At 45.3% G+C, this 22,376-nt stretch overlaps 1 long non-coding RNA gene across 1 annotated transcript; it reads left to right on the forward strand.

The window, feature by feature from the left end:
• The first annotated feature begins 7,019 nt into the window (after window positions 1-7,019).
• Window positions 7,020-9,200, forward strand: LOC147957679 (uncharacterized). Its single transcript, XR_015610972.1, has 3 exons — window positions 7,020-7,391; window positions 7,644-7,882; window positions 9,136-9,200. It is a non-coding gene; the product is annotated as an uncharacterized LOC147957679 (long non-coding RNA).
• The last annotated feature ends 13,176 nt before the right edge of the window (window positions 9,201-22,376 follow it).

The following is a 22,376-nucleotide window of genomic DNA, read 5'->3' on the forward strand; positions in this document are numbered from 1 at the left end:
TGATAAGCACTTTGGAAGTCCACAACCTCAAATGTCAACTTTTCCTTGCGGTAATTCTTTGAATCACTGAAAACCACATCGAGAGCAATCTGGCCGAGTGACTCGGCTTTCTTTCCAGGAATGATCCATGGAAACTCATGTTGCTGGCACTGAGCCTAGACATCGGAATGCCCATCCCTTTCAACGTTTCTGCATACAGTATGTTCAGGCTGCTGCCACCATCCATCAGGACTTTGGTCAGTCGAGTGCCTTCGACAACTGGATCGACCACCAGAGCTTGCCTCCCAGGGGTGGCAATGTGCGCAGGGTGATCGGACTGGTCGAACGTGATGGCAGTCTGAGACCACTTCAGGTAGCTGGGTGTTGCCGGGGCAACCATATTCACTTCACGGTTAATGATTTTCAATCGACTTTTGCTTTCGACATCAGCAAAAATCATCAAGGTGGAATTGACTTGGGGGTATCCATCGTCACTATCTTCTTTGTCTTCAACTCTGTCTGACTCTTTTTCCTTGTCTTTGGAATGCTTGCCCTGAAACTGCTGGATCAGTAGCCGGCACTGTCGAGTGGTATGCTTTGGGTAAATAAGATTACCCTCTTCATCTTTCTTGGTGTGGATGTGACATGGCAGATCCAAAACATCATTTCCATCTTGATCCTTGACTTTCTTGGGGTTCCAGGGCCCCTTGGGTTTTCCCTTGAATTTTCCCTGGGTTACGGCCAGGGCCTCCCCAGGAGCGGCTGGCTCGGCCTTCCGCTTCTGCTTCCGACTGGAATTGCCTCCGGTTTCCTGGGTGACTGCTTTCTGCTTGCCACTTCGGAGTCGATCTTCATCTTCTCCGTTAGCGTATTTGGTGGCAATTTCCATCATCCGATTCAGAGACATTTCTCCGGTCCGACCGAACTTCAGGTTCAACTCTCTGTTCTTGACGCCTTCTTTAAAGGCACAAACTGCTTGGTGATCTGGTACATTCTCGACTGTGTGATGCAAAGTGATCCACCTCTGGATGTAATCCCTCAGAGTTTCACTCGGTTTCTGCACGCAAGACCGCAATTCCGTAAGGCCTGCCGGTCGCTTGCATGTTCCTTCAAAGGTCGTGACAAACACTCGAGAGAGATCCTCCCAAGTGTAGATGCTGCTGGGTGCTAACTGATTCAGCCACGCTCTGGCTGAGCCTTCTAACAGGAGAGGCAAATGCTTCATAGCCACCTCATCATTACCGCCACCAATCTAGACAGCCACTCGGTAGTCTTCGAGCCAAGTGTCAGGCTTAGACTCACCGGTGAACTTGCTGACTCCAGTCGCCAACCGGAAGTTCGGAGGAATCACTGCGGCCCTGATGGCTCGACTGAAACACTCTGGCCCCGAAACACGTACCCTGCTGCTGGCAGGCGCATCTCTGTCGTGGCCTTCTCGGTGAGCTCTGTTCCTATCAACCAGACCCTGAACGAGGATGGATCTCGCATCAAAGCCTGGGTCCCTGGGGTCGACTGGAACTCTCCGCCCAACACTATGAGGGTGTCTGTTATCCTGCTGTCGAGGCGCATACGACCCACTCCTCGGGGGAGGGGTTGGCACTCGTCGTCGATCGAACCGGTGATCATACTGCTCATTTCTTCTGTACTGATCGTGCCGGTCTCCGCGTCCCTCACGCCTCGGGGGCGATCTTGGGCTGTGAGCCGATTGGACTGTATCCGTTGCGACGGATCGACTATGGATCCTATTCCGCGACTGAGAAACAGCGGAATTCTGGTTTCCCGCTGCCCAGAGCAACGCTCTGATTTGCAACAAGCCCCTGCCAGCCTCCGACTGGGAGGGCTGAATCGATTCTGCTATACGGGCCGCGGCTGCCAAATTCTGCACTGGGGTTCGATATACCTGCGTAGGCGGGAAGAGCTGACGTCGACTGGACTCGGGAGCTCGCTGACGCGCTTGCTCATCGAGTATTCGCTAGAGATTCTCCAGTCGAGTGCGCTCGGCCAAGTTAGCCAAGCGCGCGTCCTCCAAGGCCCGGGCCTCGGGGGTTTCTCCGATGATAGGAGTGTGGAGTGCATCCATGTTCCGGCGGCGAAGCTCCTCTCGCTGCAATGACGTGAGAGGTTCGGGGAGATACTCATCGTGGGGATGCGACGGGTCGCCTCCACCCGCGCCTCCATCAGAGCGAGGGAAACCGGGAGGACTGTGTGTTCCATCGACCGCCAGAACCTCAGCCGCCGGGTCGCTGCTGTCGCACTCGGATGCGGTCTCCTCGGGGCCAGTCGAACATGCCGTAGAGGGATTCGTCGGGCTCGATTGCCGCGACTTGTGGGGCTGCCGACTGGCGGGCCACGGCATGCCTCACCCACCTCTGAAGTCTCGACCAGCCGGAGCGCTTGCGCCGGTGGGAGACGGGGCGGGAAGATGACACGGGAGCCGACCGATACTGGGTCGATGGCTGCCGCAGGAGGACGCCACGAACACATGCGTGGAAGTGCATCGCACCGCGGACGGGGAGGGTGTCGACGTCGAGTGGACCCTCCTGAAGCCAAGTGGAGTTGTCGGTGATGAACGTGAGTGCGCCGAGACGGATCTCGCGGCCCTCCACCGAATCTCCGCACGAAAACATGATCAAAGGGATCGGAAAAATCGCAACTTCTCCAACTAGGCGCTAAGACTCCGGCCCCACGGTGGGCGCCAACTGTCGTAGTTCTAACTCTGACAGTGAGGTAAGGGGGTATGTATGGAGAGGCTAGATCTCAGCTATGGGGAAGTTGTAAATACACCAGGATGTACGAGTTCAGGCCCTTCGCGGAGGAAGTAACAGCCCTACGTCTCGGTGCCCGGAGGCGGTCGACTGGATTATGTGTGCAAGGATTACAGGGGTGCCAACCCCTGCTACTGAGGAGGGGGGTGGCTTATATAGAGTTCGCCAGACCCCTCCGGTCCTCAGTAATGCAGGGTTAAAATACATTAAGACTGGGCGTTACTGGTAACGTCCCTAATAAAGTGCTATGATGGCCATAAAGACTATTTAATGGCCGACCGTTTGCTTGCGGAGTGACTTTAGATCTTCTGTCAGTCGAGTGATTGGTTTCGTAGTCGAGTGGTAGCTTCCTGGTCGAGTGTCTTGAATCCGTCGAGTGAGATACCTTCAAGTCGATTGAAAGGTGACTTCTTCCAGGGATGTCCTTGGGTGGGCCTCTTAGGACAGGTCCATGCCCCTACCCTAGGTACATAGCTTCATCAGAATGCTTAATAGTAAAAGACTGGAGTAAAATTGTGAACGATCACAGAGAAGTACTAGGGGGCAGCAATCAGAAGCGCAACCCACGATTAGGAGACAGGTTCATCTGCATGCTCCAATATGATGAATCAGCAAAGCTATACATGTTCTATGCTATTTTACCTGAGAGAGAGCAGCAGGAGTGGTTAATTAGCTAGTTCATGCTCTTAGTACTTGTCCTCTCATGTCCGTGTTCTTCGTCCTGAACTTAATCTCAAAGAGTGATTTGCTTTTGTGGTGTTATGAACGCTTATAATATCATTACCATGTTGAACTCGATGATATCTTTGCTTCTGGTACAAGTGAATGTTTCTTCTTTAAGCTAGGGTTGGTGGTGATTAGATAGCGGTAATGACTATATGGTGATTAAGTAGTGGTAATGAGACGACTATTATATGATGATTTTTAGCTGCTATGAAAACTGTTGTTGGTGATGATATATATGATGCAAGAGTTTTTATATTAATATGATGATGATGATGAGTTATTATATCATTTATGAAAGAAACTGCATATTAGTTTCAACTGGATGAATTCTAGCTAAGTGATCAAGTATATGCCATATCCATATTACCTCGATCACTTAATTAGGTGATCAAGTATATATAATATGGATATGCATGACATATACTTGATGACTTAGCTAGGATCCACATGCATCCAGTCAAACTAACCTGCGGTACATTCACCTAATGATTTAACAACTCATTATAATGTAAAACAATCACTAAATTAAATTGAAAACACAAAATTAAAGTAAAAATAAAAAATAAAACCAAAACACACTCAAACATTTAGTACCGGTTGGTGTTACCAACCGGTACTAATGTCCTACGCGCCCACGGAGCTGACTCGTGCCACGTGGTTGCCCTTTAGCACCGGTTCGTGCTGAACCGGTACTAAAGGGGGGGGGGGGGCTTTAGTGCCCACAATTTAGTGTCGGTTACCGAACGGCACTAAAGGGCCTTACGAACCGGTGCTATTGCCCGGTTCTGCACTAGTGAACCAGGATCATTTGAGGCTTTGAGCCCGACACTAAAAGAACACTTTCGATAATTGTACTCCTTTTAATCATGTAATAATCTTCCCCGTGTTTGTGCACCCATATAAACTACTTCTCCATCTTCACTCATGTATACCTTGGTATAAAATCCTCTCCGTAAATGTAGTGGCCGAAACACCCATTCTGCTATTATCATTTGAACATGCCATGTATCGGAAGGTAGGGGGAGCTAACTAGGGACGTCCGCTAACTAGAGGGATGGAGAGACAAGAGTAGGACAAAAAATAGTATATAAAGAACATTATTGAATAGGTGGCACCAAGAATGAATGAGAGATGTCTATAAAGAACACTATTGAATCGGAGGAAAAAGAAGACTGTTGCTAAGCTTAGATAACAACCATACGTGCTTTGAATTTGCACTCCTTCTCAAGCTGCCACTTTACAGGATATGTGACATACGGTAACATGCAATGCCAAGATAAACTCGTGGTTCGGGTGTTTCCCAAGGGATCATTAGCACCTCGAACAAGAAACAATCCAGGACAAACTCTCAGTACATTGCTTCCCCTCGATCAACTAGACACCTCCGGATTTCCTTGTCAAGATATATATGGCGATGAGATCACTAACCTGAGACCACTCCCGATGCGATGTCTCCTAGTGTGGTCTCTAATGACATGGTAGATATTTGGATACAATGCTGCATTGTATTTTAATGTTGTATCTAAAGGAACATTTGATTGCACAAACTTGCATCTATTATATATAAAAAGTGTTTGACGGGTTTATTAGTAAAAAGATAAATAAGTTAAAGATTACAACAATAACTAGAAACATCTAGTCGTTGATTTCGTGGACCCATAACTTAAAATACGCAATTGATGGATTAGATCTAAGAGCGCTCCATCTTGAAAAAACTGCAGCTATCTTTAGCCTGTGTGCGGCTCAATCCTAAAATATAAATTAATTAGGTGCAGTTCTGAGATTTTAAATATATAGCGCGACCTTACGCACATGCATAGGAGATAGGACTCTCTTTAGAAAAATATAAAATTTACAATACATGCATAGGACTTTTCTAAAAACACAAAGCTACATGCATGCATGCATGCATGCATGCATGCATGACATGGGCATATTGCTTTCTACTCCCTCCATTCCTAAATATTTGTCTTTGTAGACATTTCAAATGACTACTACATACGAATGTATATAGACATATTTTAGAGTGTAGATTTACTCATTTTGCTCTGTATGTAGTCACTTGTTAAAATGACTAGAAAGACAAGTATTTAGGAACGGAGGGAGTATATGCGTACATGCATACATGCTAATATGGATGCATAAAGAAAAAAATATGCATGCATTTCCGCTAGACAGGACCAGGACTAATACCTCTCAATATACTTCACGCATTCTTACTTATATATATGGACGCATGAAAATATTTGCAGTAACTCGATCGAGTCCTCTGGTCATGTTGTTATGCTATAGTTCCTCCGGATATATTCCCTATACAGCGCTTCAGTGCCTCTTCCACCAGTGTGGAGCGAAGCGACCAAACGAAGATCTAATTGGTAAATTTATCCACCATTGCAATATGATGGGAATATTCCGTCTTTGACTCTTACCCATTATTCAAGGCCACACATGTCATGCTATATCCATGGACGAATGGATCAATCATCCATGCATAGATTTATGTTAACACAATAGAGAAGTCAATTTTCCCTATATTTTCATGTCGAACGCAACATTTCGGAATTTAAGATAGGCACAACTTGTATATCTTACACATGTCTTACAAACATTTATCTACTTACAAATGCATGGATGTGCATGCGATTATATATACTCTACACGAGATACACCGTAAATGAAAAATGATCAGAAAGCTTAGAACGTAAAATAGAATGTAAATAAAAATAAAATTTCTCAAAAGTACACAATTTCTGTTGTGCCAAACATTCCTGAATAAGTACCTTTGTGGTGTGCCAAAAAATAGACAAAGAAAAATAAGGAAGTATATAAAAACTGAAAGGTGGGGACTAAGTAACTTGATAAGTACCTATTATATATTAAGAGTACATTAAAGGCTAACCAAAAAATTAAAAATGCTTTACAAAATCCCAACATCTAACCATTGATTTTTAAAGATAATTTCCATTAATAAATCCTGACCAACCTATTTCACAAACCCTATCCACCACCACACGCAGTACTGCGTAATGTGCCCAATCGAAAAAAATGCCCCAAAACAAGCCATAGCATCAAGTGTAAAAGCATCACACCGATGTCTCTTCCATATCCCTCGCGGCAACCATTCATTGTCTCTATTGTTTTGGGGCAGCTTACCAGGGCAATGGGGCAACAGTGAGATTGATGGAGCCTCTCCACTGGCTGACCATGTGTCTTCACTGTCATACCATAGTTCTCTTCCCTCTGGTATCCCTTTGCTGTTGCCATCCTCTCTACATGTACACAGGAATCTAGCCGAGCTAACATTGGTTATGCTTAGTTCTTACTGCACGTCAAAGAAAATAAAATGAAGCATGACAGTTTCAATGGATATGTATAATATTTAAATACACTCTAACTATCTTTACCTACTAATAAACCAGCGACCGCTTCTGATCGTACGTCGTCAGCAATTTTGCAGAAAAGCCCCTGAAGTTTTAAGCAATCAACCCGCAATCCTCAATATAAGTCGGCCAAGAGAGAAAGGAAAAAAAAATAGCCCAACCACCGCACGGCGCTGCCTCCTCGATCCCATCTCGACCTCCAGCCCCACCCCGCCTCACCGCGCGCCGTCCTCCGCTGCCACTCGCCTCCCGTCCCCGCAGCCGCCACCTCTTGCCCCGCCCCGCCCCGCGCCGCCTCACCGCGCGCCGCCGCCGCGCGTTGCCCGCCCCCGCCGCCGCAGCATGCCGCCGGCCGCGCTCGCAGCCGCCCCGCTCGGCGCACCCACCTCGCTCGAGGTTGGGCGAGCGGGAAGTAGAGTTCGGGACGGCGGATCGGAATCCATCGACCGATTCTCTCTTTCTCTCCTCTCCCTTGGATTCCTGGAGGTGGTGGATCAATCTTGCCTTCGTGGTGGCGGCAGAACGAGCGCAGTGAGATCAGGTGGACTTGCTTCTGGTAATCTCAGTTTTGTTAGTAGCAAGTGGTCAATTTAGTGTTCATTGGCAACAAAAAGAAGTGAATGATATCATGCCATAATTTAGTGTTGCTTCCCGGTCCTGGATAGATGATGTATTGTACTTCTGCATAAGCTAGGAAATCTACAAATTGATTATCTGTAAACTATTTGTCCATACTTCTCCAAGATCTGAACATATACCATCTTTGCTGATGGATTTTATTACTAACTAGCAGATTCCTCCTGGTGCTTGGGACATTTTCGGCTGGATTGATTTACTAGCTACATCCAGGCAGGCCACTGGATTGATTTCATGAGGCTTACTAGCTACGTCCCAATCAAGATAGCTGACTTACTAGCTACGTCCCAAGCAGGCCAATCCAATATGTTGATCAATTTGATTGTTCTGGCTGGAGGTCAGGAGTTCAGAAGGTGCGGCGTTCACACTAAATCGTACCCGGAGTTCTATAATTAGGTATGATTACAACTAGGAAGCTACCCTTCCTGGATAACTATTTTAGTACCTGTTTTTATTTACTGATGAGAACTAAATAAATTGGCTACTGTCATGTTTCTCCCTTAAAAAAAGATTCTGGTAGATGTGCTTGACAATAATAATGGTAATACCTAAAGGAGTTCTCTTGCTCTAAGTTAGCCCCTATATATTCTTAGCTACCATGTACTTGCGTTACTGGTTTGTGTTAAGGATTCCCCTACTGTTGCCAAGGCATCTGCAGAATTTTGTTATAGTACTAGCGGAACAGAAAAAGAGATCGATGGCATTTTTGAGCAGTTGAAATTTCTAGTGGCAAAACTGAGTAGTGGGACATAACCGGTGGCATAACTAATAAAAAACCCCCCAAAAAATCAATCGGCCATTAATTTACTGGACTCTATTTCAGTCTAATCAGTGGAGACTTAGAGAGTGGAAAAAATGTTTAAAAAACCTAATATAAAAATATGAAATATTTAGTTATTCTCTATATCCGAGAAAACAATAAAGAACTTTGTGTTAGGCAGTGCACTGCGGGAGTCTTTCCCATAGGTCCACCTTCTTTACCTTTCCGTTCTTTGAACTGGATCAGTTCTGATATTCTAACATTGTTGGAAAATCATTATCTTCTGTAAAGCCACATTTCATTTTATGATTTCTAGCAGAAGCTCACATCGAGGTCTTGGTGTGGGGCTGCTGGGGAAGGGAATGTCCTTCTACTTAGTGAAGGTCGTTGTTGCGGAGGCTGATTTTACCTTCTTTCAAGTGTTCTATTCTATTTAGTGCAATTGGTTCGAGTTAAACTAGCATCCGTCGTACAAATATTTGTGGGACATATTCAGTTAAATTTACCATTTTCTGTTCTGTTTTCATTACCCAACGCTAAAATGTAGATGTTATGATGACCAATGACCATAAACTATACATGATTGGGCAAAGAATCACTCTGGTGACCCAGAGATACATGAAGCTTTAAAGAAGGGAGAAGATGCTGGGCTTGCCTTGGTTAGCAGCAATTATCATTTCATTTTTGTGTTTATCAGCATAAGCTAATATCTGGAAGTAGGGCTTCTTTACTCTGTACTCCTGCAATTTTTAATGTTCCTGATGTCACTTTCCCCAGTACTCTTCTATAGCTATGTTTTGTGCTAAAAAGTAAAAAATTCAAACGTTTTGCAGTCACTACCAGCAAGTAATATCACTGACTATTATTTTAAATAAAATATGAAATCAAGCTTTCAGCTGCATCTTTTAGCATCCTAGCGCACTCATCAACTTCAGAGTTACCATTGGGGTCACTGAAAGTGCGTTATATCGACTAGAGGGGGGGTGAATAGGCGGTTTTTATGGAAGTCTTCAAAACGTGAAAGTTTCGAAGACAAATGATAGAAATAAACCTATTACCATGCAGCGGAATGTAGACTACACTAGGCAAATCATAGTCAAGTATTCAATGAAGTGAAAGCACAATGACTAATAGCAACAATGTAGTGAGGATCAGGTAGGAAGATATTATGAAGCCAAACAGAACACACAGTCACTCAGTGAAGACAAAAGATAGTGCAATCATACAATGACTTCACAAGGACCAACAGTAAGTAAAGGGAAGGGAAGGATGAAACCAGTGACTCGTTGAAGACAATGATTTGTTGGACCAGTTCCAGTTGCTGTGACAACTGTACGTCTGGTTAGGGCGGCTAGGTATTTAAACCTTAGGACACACAGTCCCGGACACCCAGTCCTGAACACGCAGCTCAGGACACCCAGTCCTCACCGTATTCCCCTTGAGCTAAGGTCACACAGACCTCGCCCAATCACTCTGGTAAGTCTTCAAGGTAGACTCCCAAACCTTCACAGACTTCGTTCACCGGCGATCCACAATGTCTCTTGGATGCTCAGAACGCGACGCCTAACCGGCTGGAGGATTCATAGTCCTCAAGTGTAATAAGTCTTCAGATCACACAGACAAGAAGACTTAAGTGATGCCTGACACTCTTAGGCTCTGGGTGGTTAGGGCTTTATCCTCGTAAGGAATTCTCTCTGAAAGGCTTCGAGGTGGGTTGCTCTCAAATGACAAAAGTCGTACTCTAACTCTGAGCAGCCAACCGTTTATGGTTGTAGGGGGTGGGCTATTTATAGCCACTAGGCAACCCGACCTGATTTGTCCGAAATGACCCTGGGTCACTAAGGAACTGACACGTGTTCCAACGGTCAGATTTCAAACTCACGCGGCAGCTTTACTTGGGCTACAAGCAAAGCTGAGTTGTCCAACTCTGGACAAGTTTCGCTCTCATAGTCTTCAGTCGAAGACATAGGTTTTGGTTAAGCATCACTTCAGTCATTCTGACTGGTTCACTTGGACCCCACTTAACAGTACGATGGTTCCTATGACTCAACAAAGAAGAAACAGAACTACAAAAGATCTAAGTCTTCGAGCTCCATAGGTTTCATGCGATGTCTTCTCTTGTCATAGTCTTCAATGAGAATATCTTCATATACCACCTTTGACATCAATGTCTTCATACATTTTTAGGGGTCATCTCTGGTAGAAAAACCGAATCAATGAGGGACTTCTACCTGTGTTATCCTGCAATTCTCACAAACACATCAGTCCCTCAACTAGGTTTGTTGTCAATACTCCAAAACCAATTAGGGGTGGCACTAGATGCACTTACAATCTCCCCCTTTTTGGTGATTGATGACAAACTAGTTGAAGTTTTCAATGGGGAATATAATATGTGAAATTGTAAAGGATAAGGAATTGTCTTCATAAGTTGCAAGGGCCCCCCTGAAGATGTGCATATAAGTAATTTGCTTTTGGAATGCAAATGCACATGGCAGGTTGTGCTTGTGGAGATCCTCTTCAACTTATGATGACAATCCACTCTGCATGTGAAGGTATGTGAAGATAATGACATGCATAATGGAAAATGGACGTCTGCAAAATGATCTAAGTGCGGAATTTATCGTCGCACATGCGGAATTTATCATCGCATCACAAAGTAGCAAATAAGTAGCAGACGACGATCGAGTTTAAGTGTTACAACTCAAAGAATCAAATGTATCAAAACGAGAGTTGTAAACACGAAGCAAAATATAAAGCACACGCCCATATGGACCCGCTTTAAGACTATCAAACTCATATGCTTCTCCCCCTTTGGTCAGTAAGGACCAAAAAGGTTTGAAGACATAGAGCATCTACTCGTTCCCATGAAGAGTAGGTGAAGCAGCAGGGTCATCGGTGGTATTCGGCGGTGCAGAAGAACTTGGAGCAGTGTCGAAGCGTGCTGAAGGAGGTGGCGGTGAAGTGGCATCGTCTTCATCCTCGATCACTCTGGCATTCACAGTTGCAGCAGAGGAAGAGAACTCGGAGTCTTCAAGAGATGGAGTTCGTCGCTGTTGGGGAACGTAGTAATTTCAAAAAATTTCCTACGCACACGCAAGATCATGGTGATGCATAGCAACGAGAGGGGGAGAGTGTGATCTACGTACCCTTGTAGATCGACAACGGAAACGTTAACTTGGTTGATGTAGTCGTACGTCTCCACGGCCCGACCGATCAAGCACCGAAACCACGGCACCTTCGAGTTCTAGCACACGTTCAGCTCGATGACGATCCCCGGACTCCGATCCAGCAAAGTGTCGGGGAAGAGTTCCGTCAGCACGACGGCGTGGTGACGATCTTGATGTACTACCGTCGCAGGGCTTCGCCTAAGCACCGCTACTATATTATCGAGGACTATGGTGGAAGGGGGCACCGCACACGGCTAAGAATATGATCACGTGGATCAACTTGTGTCTATGGGGTGCCTCTTGCCTCCGTATATAAAGGATCCAAGGGGGGGTGCGGCCGGCCCTAGTAGGAGGCGCGCAGGAGGAGTCCTACTCCTACCGGGAGTAGGACTCCCCTCCCTTTCCTTGTCCAATTAGGAGAGGGGGAAGGAAGGGAGAGAGGAGAGGGGGGCGCCGCCCCTCCCTCCTTGTCCAATTCGGACTAGGGGGAGAGGGGGCGCGCGGCCTGCCCTGGCAGCCCCTCCTCTTCTCCACTTTAGGCCCATGAGGCCCATTAACCCCCCAGGGGGTTCCGGTAACCCCCCGGTGCTCCGGTTTTATCCGAAACTTCCCCGGAACACTTCTGGTGTCCGAATATAGCCGTCCAATATATAAATCTTTATGTCTCGACCATTTCGAGACTCCTCGTCATGTCCGTGATCACATCCGGGACTCCGAACTAACTTTGGTACATCAAAACTCATAAACTCATAATATAACTGTCATCGAAACCTTAAGCGTGCGGACCCTACGGGTTCGAGAATAATGTAGACATGACCGAGACACGTCTCCGGTCAATAACCAATAGCGGAACCTGGATGCTCATATTGGCTCCCACATATTCTACGAAGATCTTTATCGGTCAGACCGCATAACAACATACATTGTTCCCTTTGTCATCGGTATGTTACTTGCCCGAGATTCGATCGTCAGTATCTCAATACCTAGTTCAATCTCGTTACCGGCAAGTCTCTTAACTCGTTCCTTAATACATCATCTCACAACTAACTCATTAGTTGCAATGCTTGCAAGGCTTATGTGATGTGTATTACCGAGAGGGCCCAGAGATACCTCTCCAACAATCGGAGTGACAAATCCTAATCTCGAAATACGCCAACCCAACATGTACCTTTGGAGACACCTGTAGAGCACCTTTATAATCACCCATTTACGTTGTGACATTTGGTAGCACACAAAGTGTTCCTCCGGCAAACGGGAGTTGCATAATCTCATAGTCATAGGAACATGTATAAGTCATGAAGAAAGCAATAGCAACATACTAAACGATCGGGTGCTAAGCTAATGGAATGGGTCATGTCAATTAGATCATTCACCTAATGATGTGATACCGTTAATCAAATAACAACTCTTTGTTCATGGTTAGGAAACATAACCATCTTTGATTAACGAGCTAGTCAAGTAGAGGCATACTAGTGACACTCTGTTTGTCTATGTATTCACACATGTATTATGTTTCCGGTTAATACAATTCTAGCATGAATAATAAACATTTATCATGATATAAGGAAATAAATAATAACTTTATTATTGCCTCTAGGGCATATTTCCTTCAGTCTCCCACTTGAACTAGAGTCAATAATCTAGATTACACAGTAATGATTCTAACACCCATGGAGCCTTGGTGCTGATCATGTTTTGCTCGTGGAAGAGGCTTAGTCAACGGGTCTGCTACATTCAGATCCATATGTATCTTGCAAATCTCTATGTCTCCCACCTGGACTAGATCCCGGATGGAATTGAAGCGTCTCTTGATGTGCTTGGTTCTCTTGTGAAATCTGGATTCCTTTGCCAAGGCAATTGCACCAGTATTGTCACAAAAGATTTTCATTGGACCCGATGCACTAGGTATGACACCTAGATCGGATATGAACTCCTTTATCCAGACTCCTTCATTTGCTGCTTCCGAAGCAGCTATGTACTCCGCTTCACATGTAGATCCCGCTACAACGCTTTGTTTAGAACTGCACCAACTGACAGCTCCACCGTTTAATGTAAACACGTATCCGGTTTGCGATTTAGAATCATCCGGATCAATGTCAAAGCTTGCATCAACGTAACCTTTTACGATGAGCTCTTTGTCACCTCCATATATGAGAAACATATCCTTAGTCCTTTTCAGGTATTTCAGGATGTTCTTGACCGCTATCCAGTGATCCACTCCTGGATCACTATGGTACCTCCCTGCTAGACTTATAGCAAGGCACACATCGGGTCTGGTACACATCATTGCATACATGATAGAGCCTATGGCTGAAGCATAGGGAACATCTTTCATTTTCTCTCTATCTTCTGCAGTGGTCGGGCATTGAGTCTTACTCAACTTCACACCTTGTAACACAGGCAAGAACCCTTTCTTTGCTTGATCCATTTTGAACTTCTTCAAAACTTTGTCAAGGTATGTGCTTTGTGAAAGTCCAATTAAGCGTCTTGATCTATCTCTATAGATCTTAATGCCTAATATGTAAGCAGCTTCACCGAGGTCTTTCATTGAAAAACTCTTATTCAAGTATCCCTTTATGCTATCTAGAAATTCTATATCATTTCCAATTAGTAATATGTCATCCACATATAATATCAGAAATGCTACAGAGCTCCCACTCACTTTCTTGTAAATACAGGCTTCTCCAAAAGTCTGTATAAAACCAAATGCTTTGATCACACTATCAAAGCGTTTATTCCAACTCCGAGAGGCTTGCACCAGTCCATAAATGGATCGCTGGAGCTTGCACACTTTGTTAGCTCCCTTTGGATCGACAAAACCTTCTGGTTGCATCATATACAACTCTTCTTCCAGAAATCCATTCAGGAATGCAGTTTTGACATCCATCTGCCAAATTTCATAATCATAAAATGTGACAATTGCTAACATGATTCGGACAGACTTAAGCATCGCTACGGGTGAGAAGGTCTCATCGTAGTCAATCCCTTGAACTTGCCGAAAACCTTTTGCGACAAGTCGAGCTTTGTAGACAGTAATATTACCGTCAGCGTCAGTCTTCTTCTTGAAGATCCATTTATTCTCAATTGCTTGTCGATCATCGGGCAAGTCAACCAAAGTCCATACTTTGTTCTCATACATGGATCCCATCTCAGATTTCATGGCTTCAAGCCATTTTGCGGAATCTGGGCTCACCATCGCTTCTTCATAGTTCGTAGGTTCATCATGATCTAGTAGCATGACTTCCAGAACAGGATTACCGTACCACTCTGGCGCGGATTTCACTCTGGTTGATCTACGAGGTTCAGTAGTATCTTGTTCTGAAGTTTCATGATCATCATCATTAGCTTCCTCACTAACTGGTGTAGGTGTCACTGAAACAGTTTTCTGTGATGCACTACTTTCCAATAAGGGAGCAGGTATAGTTACCTCGTCAAGTTCTACTTTCCTCCCACTCACTTCTTTCGAGAGAAACTCCTTCTCCAGAAAGTTTCCGAATTTAGCAACAAAAGTCTTGCCTTCGGATATGTGATAGAAGGTGTATCCAATAGTTTCCTTTGGATATCCTATGAAGACACATTTCTCCGATTTGGGTTCGAGCTTATCAGGTTGAAGCTTTTTCACATAAGCATCGTAGCCCCAAACTTTCAGAAACGACAACTTTGGTTTCTTGCCAAACCACAATTCATAAGGCGTCGTCTCAACGGATTTTGATGGTGCCCTATTTAACGTGAATGCGGCCGTCTCTAGAGCGTATCCCCAAAACGATAGTGGTAAATCAGTAAGAGACATCATAGATCACACCATATCTAGTAAAGTACGATTACGACGTTCGGACACACCATTACGCTGTGGTGTTCCGAGTGGCGTGAGTTGCGAAACTATTCCACAATTTTTCAAATGTACACCAAACTCGTAACTCAAATATTCTCCTCCACGATCAGATCGTAGAAACTTTATTTTCTTGTTACGATGATTTTCTACTTCACTCTGAAATTCTTTGAACATTTCAAATGTTTCAGACTTGTGTTTCATTAAGTAGATATACCCATATCTGCTTAATTCATCTGTGAAGGTGAGAAAATAACGATATCCGCCACGAGCCTCAATATTCATCGGACCACATACATCTGTATGTATGATTTCCAACAAATCTGTTGCTCTCTCCACAGTACCGGAGAACGGTGTTTTAGTCATCTTGCCCATGAGGCACGGTTCGCAAGTACCAAGTGATTCATAATCAAGTGGTTCCAAAAGTCCATCAGTATGGAATTTCTTCATGCGCTTTACACCGATATGACCTAAACGGCAGTGCCACAAATAAGTTGCACTATCATTATCAACTCTGCATCTTTTGGCTTCAACACTATGAATATTTGTGTCACTACTATCGAGATTCAATAAAAATAGACCACTCTTTAAGGGTGAATGAATAAAAGATATTACTCATATAAATAGAACAACCATTATTCTCAGATTTAAATGAATAACCGTCTGGCATCAAACAAGATCCAGATATAATGTTCATGCTTAACGCTGGCATCAAATAACAATTATTTAGGTCTAATATTAATCCCGAAGGTAGATGTAGAGGTAGCGTGCCGACTGCGATCACATCGACTTTGGAACCGTTTCCCACGCGCATCGTCACCTCGTCCTTAGCCAATCTTCGCTTAATCCGTAGTCCCTGTTTTGAGTTGCAAATATTAGCAACAGAACCAGTATCAAATACCCAAGTGCTACTGCGAGCAATAGTAAGGTACACATCAATAACATGTATATCACATATACCTTTGTTCACCTTGCCATCCTTCTTATCCGCCAAATACTTGGGGCAATTCCGCTTCCAGTGACCAGTCTGCTTGCAGTAGAAGCACTCAGTTTCAGGCTTAGGTCCAGGTTTGGGTTTATTCTCTTGAGTAGCAACTTGCTTGCTGTTCTTTTTGAAGTTCCCCTTCTTCTTCCCTTTGCCCTTTTTCTTGAAACTAGTGGTCTTGTTGACCATCAACACTTGATGCTCCTTCTTGATTTCTACCTCCGCAGCTTTTAGCATTGCGAAGAGCTCGGGAATAGTCTTATTCATCCCTTGCATATTATAGTTCATCACGAAGCTCTTGTAGCTTGGTGGCAGTGATTGGAGAATTCTGTCAATGACGCAATCATCTGGAAGATTAACTCCTAATTGAATCAAGTGATTATTATACCCAGACATTTTGAGTATATGCTCACTGACAGAACTGTTCTCCTCCATCTTGCAGCTATAGATCTTATTGGAGACTTCATATTTCTCAATCCGGGCATTTGCTTGAAATATTAACTTCAACTCCTGGAACATCTCATATGCTCCATGACGTTCAAAACGTCGTTGAAGTCCCGATTCTAAGCCGTAAAGCACGGCACACTGAACTATCGAGTAGTCATCAGCTTTGCTCTGCCAGACGTTCATAACATCTAGTGTTGCTCCAGCAGCAGGCCTGGCACCCAGCGGTGCTTCCAGGATGTAATTTTTCTGTGCAGCAATGAGGATAATCCTCAAGTTACGGACCCAGTCCGTGTAATTGCTACCATCATCTTTCAACTTTGCTTTCTCAAGGAACGCATTAAAATTCAACGGAACAACAGCACGAGCCATCTATATACAATCAAGCATAAACAAGCAAGATACTATCAGGTACTAAGTTTCATGATAAATTTAGGTTTAATTAATTTACTTAAAGAACTCCCACTTAGATAGACATCCCTCTAATCCTCTAAGTGATTACGTGATCCAAATCAACTAAACCATGTCCGATCATCACGTGAGATGGAGTAGTTTCATTGGTGAACATCACTATGTTGATCATATCTACTATATGATTCACGCTCGACCTTTCGGTCTCCGTGTTCTGAGGCCATATCTGTATATGCTTGGCTCGTCAAGTATAACCTGAGTATTCCGCGTGTGCAACTGTATTGCACCCGTTGTATTTGAACGTAGAGCCTATCACACCCGATCATCACGTGGTGTCTCAGCACGAAGAACTTTCGCAATATTGCATACTCAGGGAGAACACTTCTTGATAATTAGTGAGAGATCATCTTATAATTCTACCGTCAATCAAAGCAAGATAAGATGCATAAAAGATAAACATCACATGCAATCAATATAAGTGATATGATATGGCCATCATCATCTTGTGCTTGTGATCTCCATCTTCGAAGCACCGTCGTGATCACCATCGTTACTGGCGCGACACCTTGATCTCCATCGTAGCATCGTTGTTGTCTCGCCAATCTTATGCTTCCACGACTATCGCTACCGCTTAGTGATAAAGTAAAGCATTACAGCACGATTGTATTGCATACAATAAAGTGACAACCATATGGCTCCTGGCAGTTGCCGATAACTCGGTTATAAAACATGATCATCTCATACAATAAAATTTAGCATCATGTCTTGACCATATCACATCACAACATGCCCTGCAAAAACAAGTTAGACGTCCTCTACTTTGTAGTTGCAAGTTTTACGTGGCTGCTACGGGCTTAAGCAAGAACCAATCTTACCTACGCATCAAAACCACAACGATAGTTTGTCAAGTTGGTGTTGTTTTAACCTTCGCAAGGACCGGGCGTAGCCACACTCGGTTCAACTAAAGTTGGAGAAACTGTCACCCGCAAGCCACCTATGTGCAAAGCACGTCGGGAGAACCGGTCTCGCGTAAGCGTACGCGTAATGTCGGTCCGGGCCGCTTCGTCCAACAATACCGCCGAACCAAAGTATGACATGCTGGTAAGCAGTATGACTTATATCGCCCACAACTCACTTGTGTTCTACTCGTGCATATAACATCAACATATAAAACCTAGGCTCGGATGCCACTGTTGGGGAACGTAGTAATTTCAAAAAAATTCCTACGCACATGCAAGATCATGGTGATGCATAGCAACGAGAGGGGGAGAGTGTGATCTACGTACCCTTGTAGATCGACAACGGAAGCGTTAACTTAGTTGATGTAGTCGTACATCTCCACGGCCCGACCGATCAAGCACCGAAACTACGGCACCTCCGAGTTCTAGCACACGTTCAGCTCGATGACGATCCCCGGACTCCGATCCAGCAAAGTGTCAGGGACGAGTTCCGTCAGCACGACGGCGTGGTGACGATCTTGATGTACTACCGTCGCAGGGCTTCGCCTAAGCACCGCTACAATATTATCGAGGACTATGGTGGAAGGGGGCACCGCACACGGCTAAGAATATGATCACGTGGATCAACTTGTGTCTATGGGGTGCCTCTTGCCTCCGTATATAAAGGATCCAAGGGGGGGTGCGGCCGGCCCTAGTAGGAGGCGCGCAGGAGGAGTCCTACTCCTACCGGGAGTAGGACTCCCCTCCCTTTCCTTGTCCAATTAGGAGAGGGGGAAGGAAGGGAGAGAGGAGAGGGGGGCGCCGCCCCTCCCTCCTTGTCCAATTCGGACTAGGGGGAGAGGGGGCACGCGGCCTGCCCTGGCAGCCCCTCCTCTTCTCCACTTTAGGCCCATGAGGCCCATTAACCCCCCGGGGGGTTCCGGTAACCCCCCGGTGCTCCGGTTTTATCCGAAACTTCCCCGGAACACTTATGGTGTCCGAATATAGCCGTCCAATATATCAATCTTTATGTCTCGGCCATTTCGAGACTCCTCGTCATGTCCGTGATCACATCCGGGACTCCGAACTAACTTTGGTACATCAAAACTCATAAACTCATAATATAACTGTCATCGAAACCTTAAGCGTGCGGACCCTACGGGTTCGAGAATAATGTAGACATGACCGAGACACGTCTCCGGTCAATAACCAATAGCGGAACCTGGATGCTCATATTGGCTCCCACATATTCTACGAAGATCTTTATCGGTCAGACCGCATAACAACATACGTTGTTCCCTTTGTCATCGGTATGTTACTTGCCCGAGATTCGATCGTCAGTATCTCAATACCTAGTTCAATCTCGTTACCGGCAAGTCTCTTTACTCGTTCCGTAATACATCATCTCACAACTAACTCATTAGTTTCAATGCTTGCAAGGCTTATGTGATGTGTATTACCGAGAGGGCCCAGAGATACCTCTCCAACAATCGGAGTGACAAATCCTAATCTCGAAATACGCCAACCCAACATGTACCTTTGGAGACACCTGTAGAGCACCTTTATAATCACCCATTTACGTTGTGACGTTTGGTAGCACACAAAGTGTTCCTCCGGCAAACGGGAGTTGCATAATCTCATAGTCATAGGAACATGTATAAGTCATGAAGAAAGCAATAGCAACATACTAAACGATCGGGTGCTAAGCTAATGGAATGGGTCATGTCAATTAGATCATTCACCTAATGATGTGATCCCGTTAATCAAATAACAACTCTTTGTTCATGGTTAGGAAACATAACCATCTTTGATTAACGAGCTGGTCAAGTAGAGGCATACTAGTGACACTCTGTTTGTCTATGTATTCACACATATACTATGTTTACGGTTAATACAATTCTAGCATGAATAATAAACATTTATCATGATATAAGGAAATAAATAATAACTTTATTATTGCCTCTAGGGCATATTTCCTTCAGTCGCAGCACGGCCCTTCGAGGAGGTGTGGAGTCAAACTTGAAGCATTCAGAGAAGCCATTCTCTTGAAGATCATCTTCAGAGCACATCAGCGTCAGCCCTTTCCATGTGCGTCGAGAGGTTTCATGGGCAACAAAAGCATTCTTGGTGGCAAGATTGCGAATGCGGTTGACATCCCCCAAGAGGCTTTGCATTTGGCGCTTCAACCAGTCATGATGCCTATCATGTTTCTAATGAAGAGCCACCAGAAGCTCTCGGTCATTAAGAACACGAGTGCGCTTCTTGGGTCGTTGGGCAATTGTGCTGTCGGTGGCTTCAGTAAGGGCAGGATGTGGTGCACCTGTAGTTCCAGCCAAAGGATACACGCGAGTGACTGCTTCAACTCCTTCAATGTTCTGAGAAAAACTTTGATGCTCCACATTTTGAAGACTTAGAGGTTCCTTGGCAGGCTCAGGATAAATGGCTTCAACAGACATATCCACATCAGGTAGAAAGATCCGATGATTGCGAGCAGATGGCTGATATGAGATAGCGGAGTGGAGTTTAATCAGCCGCATTATCCATGGAGCGTAGAACTTCAAGCCGAAAAGATCAGAGCCTGATGCAGCAAGTTGGCGGATGAAGAAGTCCTGTGCATTGAAGCATTTGCCATGAAGAATATAGAAGACCAAGGTCTTCATTGCACCTTCCAGCTTGGCATGTGGAGAGTGTCCTTTGATGGGCCAGAGAGTTCGCCTTATGATGTGATAAATAGTCCTTGGCAGATACTCAAGGTCTTCAACAAAGAACTCTTTGGGATATGCAGCATCTTGGGGCAATGGCTTCATCATACTGAGCATCTGACTCATGTTGGGTTCAGGCTTCTGAAAGATGCTCTCCACAGCTTCACTGTGAATCTGACAGCCAGTTTCGTAGAGATCGCCAGGAGTGGGTAGACCAGTGAGCTCAATGATGTCAAAGGCTTTGGCTTCGTGATGAACGTTTCCTGTCATCCACTCCAGGACCCAAGTCTTCGGATCTCTGTTGTACCCACGGATGTGAAGTGTGGCATAGAATTGGAGCAGCAACTCTTCATTCCAATGCTCTTGGTCGGTGACGAACGGCAGCAATCCAACCTCTTTGAAGCAATCCAGAGCTTCTTCCAGACAGGGTAGACCAGCTATTGCTTCAATGTCAAGACGCTTGTGTGGGAAGATGCGACCTTGATTGTATAGAATGCAGGAGTAATAGCTTCGCTACGGATAGCTCCAGAACCGATCAGATGATATTCTTTCCCTTGAGTAGGGGTTCCTGGAGCTATTGAAGAAAGTGTTGTCTGCTTTGAAGCCATTGACATTGAAGGATCCAGGTGCTGATGCAGGACCTGGAAACCTGGGCAATCCTGGGATTGGCTTCTGTACCTGAGGCCTGTGCTCAACAGGATAGTCGAACTGAGGACCAGCAGCAGGCGCAGGAACAGAAGCGGTGGGATCAGTGGCTTCGCTGACTTCTGGTGCTTGGGTTGGTGAAGGCTCCACATTAGCTTCAGCCATGACAGCGTCAGTGGCTTCATTGGTGTTGGTGGTGGCAGCCTCAAAATTCTCGACCTCCACTTGACGAGCTGGAGGGTCGGTCACAGTCACGTTCTCCTCGAGAACAGCTTCTTGGTGGGACGGGGGAGTAGCAGCTTTTGGGTTTTCTTCTTCATCGGCTGATGCAGCTGGAATGTCTTCAGCAGCTTTAGCTTCAGACTCAGAGACTGGAGGCCTTGGTCCTTTGCGAAGCCCGCGTAACGCTGGCGACGCCTGTGGAGTTGGAGTTGGCTGGGCCTCAAAGTCTTCTTCCTCTTGTGCTTGTGGGCGATCAGCCCATGATGCATCCTGAGCAATTGGCGTCAGAGGACGACCAATGCTGATGAGTTTGCTGTGCGTTAGCACAGGCGATGATACCTGTTGGTGCTCAAGCTGAGGAAGAACTGCATCATCTTCAACATGGTCATGGTAACCAATGTCTTCAGCAGCGATGGGATCAGCTGCTGGAAAGTCTGCAGCGTCATGAGCCTCTGTGAAAGCAGGCTCATGGACAGTCAGTTGACGTTCTTGAGGTTCAGCGTCAGGACGAACCATGGAGATGGGTTCAACAATCAAGGGCTCTGTGGGAGCAGCCCGTTCCTTCTTGGTCTTCCGCTTCTTCTTGGAGGGAGCAGTGGCAGAGGCTTCAGGATGTTTCCTCTTTCTGGCTTCAACCTCAGCAGTCCTCGTTTTCTTCAGCTCTGAAGCGGTTAACCGGACCTTTGGCTTCGAGCCAGTCATGCTAGTTGGGAAGACAATGGGATCTTCTTCCTGCCTTGGTTCATCGGGTTCGGCCATAGCGGGCTTCTTCTTCTTCTTTGCAGCC

This window comes from Triticum urartu, chromosome 7A (genome assembly GCF_056163025.1).
Source record: "Triticum urartu cultivar PI428250 chromosome 7A, HENAU_Tu73, whole genome shotgun sequence".
NCBI lineage: Eukaryota > Viridiplantae > Streptophyta > Magnoliopsida > Poales > Poaceae > Triticum > Triticum urartu.